Genomic DNA, 11711 nt, shown 5'->3' on the forward strand with positions numbered 1-11711 from the left:
GCACCGAGGTCAGGCTGACAGGCCTGTAGTTCCCCAGATCCTCCTTCCTGCCCTTCTTGTGGATGGGCGTCACATTGGCAAGCCTCCAGTCGTCTGGGACCTCCCCCGTTAACCAGGACTGCTGATAAATGATGGAGAGCGGCTTGGCGAGCACCTCCGCCAGCTCCCTCAGCACTCTCGGGTGGATCCCATCCACGGTCTTATTATGAGAAGCCTGTGTATCGTCAATAAATCAAGAATTGGGGAAACACATAGGTTCCCTAAGTCATGCTTGCCTGAAATTTGTAAGTACAAAACCTCTGTTTTCACCTCTGCCTGTTCTGCAGTCTATTCAGGAAACACTTTTCCACATTGCAGCACAATATAAGCACTGATGTGGCCAAGAAAGACAGTAAGCAAAGCAAGTAGGTAAAAGCTTCTCTTTCCCTTATTCAGTTTTTAGCACCTTCCTGTAAGATGGCTATGAATAAAATAATCTGAGTTCAGAAAAACAGGTGAGTTAGTCATATGTGGATACAAGAAGATTTTCTTCAGAAAATAAATGAAGAAACTATATATTCCAAATTCATTATGGCAGTTCTTTTTGTATTTTGTAGACAACAATAGCTTTTCCTTTCAATACAAAAAAATCTCTGCTAAAGATACATAAATCTTTCCAGATATCAGCTTCTTACTGCTTAAAATCTGTTAATAATTGACCATTCTTAACCTTTGACCATTCTTCCTAACTTTTATTTCATTATCCTCTTGGTTTTGCAACAGGTTCTATTTGTCAGCTCATAGCATTGCAAAATTCAGATAATACAGGTCTTCTCTGAGTGCATAACTTGGAATATTTCTTTTAAAGATATTATAATTTTTATTATATTCTCCAGGTTTTTTGGTAACAGAATTTCTCTTTCCCACAACTTAAAAGCAGTAGAGTTTTACCTTACAGTGAAATGACATAAACCTGTTTTCTTTGTCCTACAAGGTCATCAGCATAGGACCCTAATTTGACTAACTATTCTCTTATGTAATAAAGAGATCTTGGAAAAACAATGGGCTCACTTTTTTCCCCTCAAAAGGAATCTGGAATGAATTAAATTAAAAGATCTCTCTTGTTTTTGTAAACACAAGTATGTTTGATTCTCTTACTTAATTTGAGATTCTTCTTTAAAGTTAAATCCATTTCACTATCTTTTATATGCCCTTTCCATGCTTTTCTTTATAACCATTAATTACTCTTCTCATCACTCCAAATTAGCTTTTACATTAAAGAACTGGGCACCCTTCTCCTAACAGCAAAAAGTTATCTTCTAGAAGACAAAGTATTATGTGAGTGTTAGCAAGGCTGTATTCTTCAGGTATTCATAATTTATATTTTGATGGAGGATGCACAAACATAGCTGACTAGCATTCAAAAAGCTTCAGTACTGTGGTTTAAGCAACACTCCTGCAATGAGTACTAGCTGTAGAATCTGAACTGTCAGCACTTTAAAATACAGGATCAATAAACAGTGATGTATTAGAGTGAAATCATAAAGACTAGAGTTTCACTAAGCAATAAATTGGTCCACAAATACCTAACAAGGGATTTGGACTATGTGCAAGGAAAATTGAATGGAAGGAACAGTTGCTAGTATATGAACGGAAATGTCAAAATGAAGCAACAGAAAATATACAACATAAACGAAGGAGATTTACTTAAGGCAGGGAGCAGACAGTCTCTATGCTGTGGTTACACAGTATTTAAGGAAACAAATCTTATACATGGCAAAAAGTAACAAAGCAGGCTAGAAATGCAGCTCACAAATCCATTTTTAGTGTATATTCAAAATCATATCATCTTTATTAAAACAAGTGGTTTTCAATAGTTTGGTACCACTACAGCTCTAAGAGAATAAGTTAGACTCTTGTCTGGCTCAGTTGTCATGGAAACAATTATTTACTTCCATCTGGATAATCCTTATCATTATGGACCTGAAGGTAGTTGAAAAAGTGAGTGAACTTCTGTGATTTCTGTAATTTTAAAAAAAGAAAGACAAATTGCCTAGATCCTACTATGCTTACATTAATAGGGCAATTGTGTTTAACCCAAGATTAAAAAAGAAGAAAAAAGTCTGACTGGCCCTTTATTTTCTGAATGTCTTTTCAGGTGCAGATTCTGCTATCATTAATCTAATTTAGGGTTACTTTGATTTGATGACAAGACCTGCTGTAACAGTGAGGTTAACCCTGCTTTAATGAACCTAGCACTGTATGAGAATCAGAGGTCACCTGAATCCAGACAGACTATGGATGCCTTTGGTTAAGAGGTGTCATATTTTCTAACCAACAGTGAAGGAGAGAATGTCTGGGAAAATTTATAGGTCCTGGAGGGACAGTCTTCAGTAGGAGTCAGAAGCAAAGTTCATATTTATGCTCTTGAAATATAACAAGAAACCTTCCTGTATAAGAAAGCTCCCACAACTAGCTGGCCGTCTCCAGCAGCAACATTGCATAAGGCACCATTGTGTGAGTTGTAATGCATACCGCCTGCACAGGGAAAGGTCGTTTAGCTAGTGGTGCAATGAACACACTTAATCTGGAACTCAGTGAGTCACCTCATTAAAATCTGTGTTGTCACTTTTGCAAATTGCCTTCTCAGACTAGACCTCCACTTCAAAAAAGCAGCATTTTAAATCCTAAAGCGATACAAATTACACATCACTAGGTAAGATATTTTACGTGTATCTGCTATTGGCTGACATGTATGGGATTAAGGAAAAGTGAATGCTATGTTTATGTCATTACAGAATGATATTGCAAGAGTCACTTATTGACAGAGCAGTTTTATCAGGAAATAATTTGATTCAGGGAAATGTTCCTATTAATTTCCATTGTAGGTCAACCATCTGGATCAATGATTGTTTAATTCGACTCTACTCCAATTGAAGTAAGGCTGCTAGTTCCCTGTGCTGGTGGGTAAATATGGATTGGTATTTTCCAAAACATAAGGCAAACACAATTTTCATTCATTTAAAAAACAAAAAAAAAGCAAATTGAAAGGCTGATAACTGAACAGAATGACAATAAGAATTTGTTATTTAATTATTTCATAAGCAAATGAAGAGTTGCTTGAAGATGCTGAGTGCAGCTATTCAGTCCAGGCCCTTGCAGTGCACAGGCTTGGAGGGACTTCAATCCCTCTGCTGATTTGGATCTGCAAGGCAGAACACTGGAGTGCACTGCTGATTGACCACCAATTCAGACACAGCATTTTACGTTTTCATTTTATGGGCTGTTCAGCAGACGCTAGGAGACAAACTAACAGTGAGGTGCTATTCAGGTCCAAAAGATTGAAAATGCACTGCAAAAGCCCCTGAGTTGGTGTGTTCCCTAAAATAAGAGGTGTAGAGATAGACCTGTGTGCTGGAAAAGTCTTGATATAGAATGAACCATTCACTGGCATCCTTTGCAACACCAAAAGCCAAGCAAAGGTCTCACTTATCAGGGTCAGGGTCATACTTCCAGTGTAGTAAATCTGCTTCAAGAGGAGTATAGGCACATATACTTTTGTGTTTGACACCGTCTGTAAGGTGGCACACTGATCGCTCCGAAATATCTAGAGTCTCAGCATAGCATAGATGGGCGTTTGTTTGAGTGGCTGTCTCTACAATAGGAAGCCAAACTAGTTTAAAATAGCCACCACTTCATGGAAATATGTTTGGTTGCAGTATTTCTCCGACATTATAATTTAATTTACAACTTTTATCATGTGAGGAGGATAGAATCTGAGGATGGAGGCTGGATTATTGGCTGCCTAATACTCTCTTTGCAAGGTGTTTTAGAGAGGACAGCTGAAGACGAAGACATTGCAGCATCTCAGGTGTACCTGAATGTCTGCACAATGTTCCAGGCAGAAGGACTGACCTATAATACAGAGTAGAATAATAAAACCTGTGCAAAAATGACAAAGGACACAGAATCTTGATGTCTATTAATAGTCCCTGGAAAAGATCAGCTTTAGCCTTGCACATGGCTAAAAAGAGGACATATGTCCCTGATGGCCATTATCTAGTATGCAGTAATTCAACTTTCTACAAACCCACAAAAGCACCAGGTCACTGAATATTAACATTTTTCTTCATGGTTTTTCCCTAGTCATTTGCAACTGCCAAGCTTACCTGCTCCAGGTTACACGTTTTTGGTATATGGTATAAATTCTTGTATATTGTTCTGGTTCTCTCCCTCCACAAGGGAATGGGCAATCAGAAAGAACATAATGCATTTATTACACAATTTCTCATAACAAGAGTAACCCTATTAATTGAAAGCTTAACTTCCAGTACTTCCAGCCAGGAATATTACTATTTTTTCCATATGTATGTGGTTCAATTTTTAAAGTATGACTTATTTCATACCTTCACATAGTTTTGAAAGCCAGGAAAGGGCCAGAAATTTTGTTGCAGCACCATGATTCTGATTTCCCTTTCATGAACACTTTATCTTCTATGAAATCAACACAATGGGCAAATTACATTTTCTATAATTCACCATAGTTATGGGAATCCTATGAAGTAATACAGTACGTCACAAGCAAAGATTGTCTCAGGGGAGATGGCCTTCATCAAGGACAATGGTGACCAAAGCATCTGATCCATTAATTTTATAAGACATTTAAGATGACAAAGATCTAGATTCTAATTAGTTTCATCTATAAGAATTTTTTTTTATGTGGGTTTTGTTTATTGGTGGGAAGGGACTGAAAAACGTTTTGCTAAATACACTTGACTTTGTCAAAACAGCACAGTCCATCAAACCCACCTAGAAAAACACTCTCATAAATGTGATTCCACTTATACTGGCTTTTGCTGTGTTAAAATTGAATGTGCTCAAGGAACAAGTCATACATTTTTACGACTTGTAACAGAATTCACTACATATCCTGAGCTGTAAAGCAAAGTTTTGGTTTTGAATGGCTGAACAACAGCAGATTGGATGTAGATGATGTAGTCTAGAGTTTAAATGAAAATAGCGGTCTTCACACAGAGCTCAAATGGGAAGTAATATGTCCCCTGTTAGAGATGCATAAGCTTTTTATTATTTAAAGTGCAGCTTCCCATTTCAGACAATGGGGATATACAAGAGTTGCCATTTGCAAATACTCAAGTGTGTGCAGAAGTGAGCCAGGAGGACCTGCGGTAGCTGACATTGTTGGATCATCTAGGATCCTGCATCATCTGAATGCAAGTCCACCTCAGTTTTGTTTCGCAGTAGTGCACAGGATCCATAGGGTTATCTCCTGCTTGGGTGCTACTCCCATTGTTCTCCTCTGGATTAAAACTGAAAAGTCTGGGTGTAACCTCCAGGTCTCAGTTAGAAAGACGTTGGTGTGTGTCTCATGGCAGTAACAAAATGGGCATTGCTGAACTAGACAATCAAAAATCTATCATGTTCCTAAAATGTGATTGTTGGCTTTGCTTAAAGAGTTTTAACACTTCAGAAAGTAGATAGGGACACTGGGATACTATATTATCTAAGTGGTTATAAACTTGGCATAAAAAATTTGCTTTGCTAAGAATTGTAATGAAAAAGCCTACTTATTTCCGAGATTCAGTTTTCAGATTCACTAGACATTACTGGTATTAAAATTACCAGAAATGCCATACTGAATTGCAGTTGGATTGCATTGCTCTGAGATCTTGTTTCCAACTGCACAACTTTGGGGAAGGTTATAAGAAACTTGCAATAGGTGAATATAGGGCATAGCAACCTAGAGATCAGAATACCATTCACAGATTAGCTCAAGGCTGGAAGCAAGAGATTTATATCCCTCTCAATCTTTGCTGTAATTGTAATAAATGATGATTTTTATAGCCAGAATTGCTACCACTCCTTTTATAAATCCTCTTCACTTCCAGGCTACAATTGCTTCCTGAAGCAAGGGGTTCTATCAGATAATTACAGTAGGAAAGTGCACTTATTCCCTTTTTGCAATTTTCAGTTCATCACATTTCAACTACATTTAACATCCTCACATTCATTTGCTATGAAACAGTGGGAATAGAATTTCTTGTCTGACCTTTTCCAGATTACTCAATATACATACATCTTTTTCTTATGACTTAATTTACTTAGTTCTCTTCCATACTAAATAATCCTGTTGTTTTCACTTCTTCATTAGTTTGATAGTTATTCTAGTTTATTGGACCCTTGTTGGCACTTCTCGGGTCCTATAGCTGTGCTACAATACCCTCTTTAAGATGAGATGAGGAATAACATACTCCATTCAAGATGAGGTCACTCTTGATGTAGAGAAGTTATGATATTCCCATTCTCTGTTTTTATTTGTATCTTTCATTTTGTTTGTTTTTCCTTGACCTGAGATTGAAAGTAAAACAAGGATCTCTACTGAATTTTCATGTCAATTCGGTATATAACTAGCTCAATTTTATTCCTATATTATGCACTACTTTGCATTTATCAACAGTTGGTTGCATTCAACATTTTCTTGATTGCTAAAGCAGCTTATTTGCATTTTTCTAAAGTTTCTTTCAGTCATCTCTGGATTTGACTAACCTATCAATTTTGTGTCATCTATAAGGCATTCTGTGTTCTTACTAATTTTATATGAAAGGTTTTCATAACATTTAATGTAAAGCGGAAGTCCTAAACTTTACATTTGGTTAGGTAATCAATATATTAAAATGAGGTTCATCACTTGTCTAATTGCAGTGATGCAGTTAGAATTTTACCTAGGATGCTTCTAGCCCAACCGTAATGTTACATATGTTTGTACATAAAACCAAAGATACTAGTAACTGACTTGGATCCTGATTCAGGATGCCATTTGAAGTGAATGGCTTCTGAACATTTTAAAATGTCTGGTTGAACAAAGACCAAAAAATTAAGAATTGCTTTGATTTTCTTATCCCATGCAGTACTTTTCTGGTCCCAAATTCACACTGCCATGTTCTTCTTAAACATGAAAAATGGTGCTACTGGGACAGACAGTGACAATTACATACACCAGAAACAAAAGACAACCAACAATTTTTCCTTCGCTTTTCAGATGGCAGACAAAAGAAATGTAAGAAATTTAATAAATATTTGAGAACAAAAAACAAAGCTTCTGTCCTCCACTGAAATCACTGACAGGATTAGTCCAACAAGTTTTGCTCTGTGTATAAATTGTTCAAGTGTCTTGTGTGTTAATTTTTTGCACTGGTGTACAGTTCCTTAAAAAGATGAGGCAAATGTAGTGGAATTCATGTTTTATAAAAGAGCAGCTTTTAACCTTGGAATTGGGAAGCACTTGGAGATTATTTATTGCAAATTAGCATCATAAAACAGCAGTACTTCACAAGGAAATCACATCATTCAATGTAATTGTGAGCAACAAGTGGGTGTTGGTTAATGTGCTGCATAGTTTTTGAGTTTTATGATGCAAATTGGAGACCTGTAGTATTCAGGTAGAAGAGCTTTATTAATAAAGACTTAACATTAAATAATTTTCAGCCTCCAAAGTGGTCATATGTCAGAATTGAGATGCTCAGACTTGCTCAGGAGAGGCTTTTGCCTACCACAAAGATTTTTTCATCACATGGCAATTAATTAGTTGTGTCTTAGGGGATTTGCAGACTCCAAGCCTGGAAATCTTTGCAATCAGGTACAAAATCCTCATGACGTGGCAGCTGCAATACAAAGGATAGCCCTAAACTTCAGCCCAAAGCCAACACATGTCCTTAGTTTAGCAAAACTTCTGGCTGTCAGCTTTCAACACAGACAGCAGAAAGCAGGTGAGGTATGTGTGTTATGCAAAGAACATTTTCTTTTCAGTGTGCATCCCCCCACTTTGCTACAGTTCCTATTAGTTTTATTTTTCAAACAATGACAATTTCTCGCTTACCTACAGGTACTTGGGGACTGGCACCAGCTCTTGATTTCAAGATACCCAGAGAGAGACAAAACAAGTGGTAGCTCTCCTGCCTCTGTGACTTTCTCAGGGAGCAGATCCAGCTGGTGCTTGGCACACCCCTGCCTCCTCCCAGTCTGTTCCTTCTCAAATGTCCTGTTTTTACTGAGGCCGAGCACTAGGACAAAATAGGAGCTACCTCTGCTGGAAAACCTCCTCAAAGATAAGTGTCACTTCTAGGACCTTTCTGCTTCTTAGACAGGGCAGAGACACCAAAGGCAAAGAACATGGCCCCTCCTAGCACCTGAAGATCCAAGTGCCTTGTCATAGTCAAGGTTACAGAACTTATTCCAGTACTTGGCATAGCTGGGGGCCTAGCCTGGACCTCAGACATTCACCTGAGGGAGAGTGGGAGTTTCACTTCTTTAAGCACAGTGAAGCAAGCACCTCACTGCAGAGAAGACATGGAATCCACCTGACTAAGAAAGTGAATCACATCCTAATGACTGATATTGCCCCCACTGATGGGGCTTTAAAAAAGGTTCACAGGGGAGTGGGACTACAGCCCACAGGTAGGAGAAGACACTAGTTAAATTTCTGAGGCAATAACAGAGAGGAAAGATGCTGCTGGAGGAAGACCGTCAGGCTATGGGTTCCTCTGACCATCGAACACACTTCCCACAACTTACATTTCCTGGCACAGTCCAGAGGATCTATACCGATAGTCCTGTTGTTGGTGGCATGAGCATTAAGGAAACCATTTCTGGCTACACAAACACATGCTGGGCCTTCCTCTGGCTCTCTTTTCCATTATTGTCTGCCCAAAATGGCTCATCCTATTTTGTTAAGTTGCTAAAGGGGAAAGAGCACCTCACCTGTTTGAACACAGAGAGGTCTGGAATGGTTCTCCCTGAGTGATAAAGCCCACATAACACTCGTAAGAAAAGTACAAAAATCTTTTTGCTACATAAAATTTTGATATAGGCATTCAACAGAATCCTGAGCCCTAAGCCTCTCTTTGCTGACATTTCCTTGGGGCCTTCATCACTCAGTCTCTCTCTCTCTCTCTCAGCTTGGACTCTGTAAGCACTATTAACCCTTTTTAGGAAATCCACTGGCAGGCACAGCTGTTGTGGAGATTATATCTGTCTGTTGATCTTTGGAAAAAGAACTATAAATGCTTGTATACCCTTGCAGTATTACCACTCTGATTTATGCAACTAACCTCTCTAAAACACCCAAAATACCTAACACCAAATGCTGCTAACAGAATCAAGCAGATCATTGTTCCTTCTCTCAATCCATCCCATGTTTAAAGATAAGCTGTTGCAATCTAATACTCTTACAGTCTAAACCACCAGTGACTGAACAAACAAGCAAGGGCAAAACAGTTTAAAAAGTGGTCTGTACAATGTATAAGTTGTGGGCTGGTGGGATGTGGGTTGGTTTTCTTTTGGCAATGAGGGTCAATAACATTTAAATCTAGATTACTTTTAAAATATGAAGTACTAAATAAATCTTAAGGTTTATTCTTCAGGAAGCTGTGATGGGAGTCATCAGATTGAATTTGAATCTCTAACAGTAGGTATCTAAATCAACACAGGCTCCCCTGATAGAGGCAGAGATCTATTTGTCTAGTCCTGAAGTAGGATTTGGTCATTTGATTCCTATCCACTGCCAATCTATTGACTATAGGGAGATCCCAACATCTTAAGCTAGGTGAGGATAGACCCACATTGGTATTCTGTGCTTGTAACAGAACAGACCCATTTCAGAATTTCTGGAGAACTTACACAGGAAATCTCAAATATTCATAAAATTATATGTATCATTTGCAGTAGCTGCAACTTCTGTAAAAAGGCATTTAATGCAGTATCACAAGAAGAATTAGCTAAGCTGGAAAGGAGGGGTATCTAAATGTTGTATCTCTTAAGAACTTAAAGGAAGGTGATAATGAATCATGCTGAAGCATCAGGCTAAAAGGAGTCTGAACACAGAATCAACAATACTGTGGAGTACCTCCACAATATCTTCATTTATATTTTGGTAAATAGAAGAGAGTAGGTAATGAAATTTGCTGAGGAGGTCAAGCTGAGTCAACACTGTCAACACAGTGAACTTGAGAATTTCATAAAATTAGATGATCTAGAGTAATAGTGCAATAGAAATTGGATCTAGTTTGATAGTAACAAATGCAAGATCAGGTAGTTGAGGACTATTAAATCTACAGCTATGAGCTAAAGAAGGTTAGCTGAAAATTACCAAGGATAAAAAAAAAAAGAGTAGGTAATGAAATTTGCTGAGGAGGTCAAGCTGAGTCAACACTGTCAACACAGTGAACTTGAGAATTTCATAAAATTAGATGATCTAGAGTAATAGTGCAATAGAAATTGGATCTAGTTTGATAGTAACAAATGCAAGATCAGGTAGTTGAGGACTATTAAATCTACAGCTATGAGCTAAAGAAGGTTAGCTGAAAATTACCAAGGATAAAAAAAAAAAATAAAAGATTCAAATGTATTTTGTTGCAGTAGACTCAACATGACAATGTTTGACATTTGTCTAGTATCTACATTTCCAATATCTATGTTTCATTATGCCACACATTTTAAAGTATAGAATACCATGAAACCAAGGAAGCCTTCAAGTCTTTTTCTTAGAGAGTGTTAGAGAGTAACCTACTAAACATTCAAATCACACTGAGCTAGGTCTGTCAGTCAAACAAAAAGGCAGAGAAAGGACATGCTTTAGCTGGAGCTTTATGAAAGACTTATGGCTTTCAGTAAGATTCCCCGAAGTTGTTTGCTGCGGCATATTTCAAATACATTCAGAGGCGGATCTGACCTCCACAGGTTGTTGATGCTTCCACTTGGCAGCTGAGTGGCTCATCATTTTTACTCTCTTGAGCAGAACGGGGAAGACTGTACTGTTGCATAGAAAGATTTTTAATCAAGATGTGCCATCATCCATCTTAATCTTTAATATGCTGGATCAGCTCTTCACTTATGAAGAACTGTACTGGCAAAAAAAGTGGTTTCTTCAGAACAGAATAGAGGACACTTCCTTTTTAATCAGGTTGTCTAATAAAAGAAATTCACGTTCAAGCATGACAGGAAACTTCATGTTCAAAAAATCAGTGGTTTCTCTGCTAGTACCAGCTTTCAAACACATACCAGAAAGGCTTTATGCTTCTCTTCCAGTAACAGTGATCACATTAATTGCCAGAGTTGCTTTAAGTAACGCAGTTCTCGGCCAATGCCTATGGGCCTTTCCACCCCGCTTCTTATGATGGGGAGGAAGAGCAGGGAGGGAGGGAGGCAGCAGTAATATGCTAAGAAATAAACAGAAGTATCACACTGATGGATATGGTCAACTGAAGAGGACGGATTTCCACAGGTAAGATCTTGATCCTACTTGAGAAAAGTAAGTGGCAAAATTTGTCAGTTCAGACTTTATTTGTTGCTAAGCCATTCTCCATCGTATTTGAGAAGTCGTGGCAGTCCGGTGAAGTTCCTACTGACTGGAAAAGGGGAAACATAACCCCATTTTTAAAAAGGGAAAAAGGAACTACAAGCCAGTCAGTCTCACCTCTGTGCTTGGGAAGATCACGGAACAGATCCTCCTGGAAGCTCTGCTAAGGCACATGGAGGACAGGGAGGTGATTCGAGACAGCCAGCATGGCTTCACCAAGGGCAAGTCCTGCCTGACTAACCTAGTGGCCTTCTATGATGGAGTGACTACCTCAGTGGACATGGGAAGGGCTACAGCTGTTGTCTATCTGGACTTCTGTAAGGCCTTTGACACGGTCCCCCACAACATCCTTCTCTCTAAA

Source organism: Aptenodytes forsteri, unplaced genomic scaffold, assembly GCF_000699145.1.
Source record: "Aptenodytes forsteri isolate BGI_AS27 unplaced genomic scaffold, ASM69914v1 Scaffold223, whole genome shotgun sequence".
NCBI classification, from domain to species: Eukaryota; Metazoa; Chordata; class Aves; order Sphenisciformes; family Spheniscidae; genus Aptenodytes; species Aptenodytes forsteri.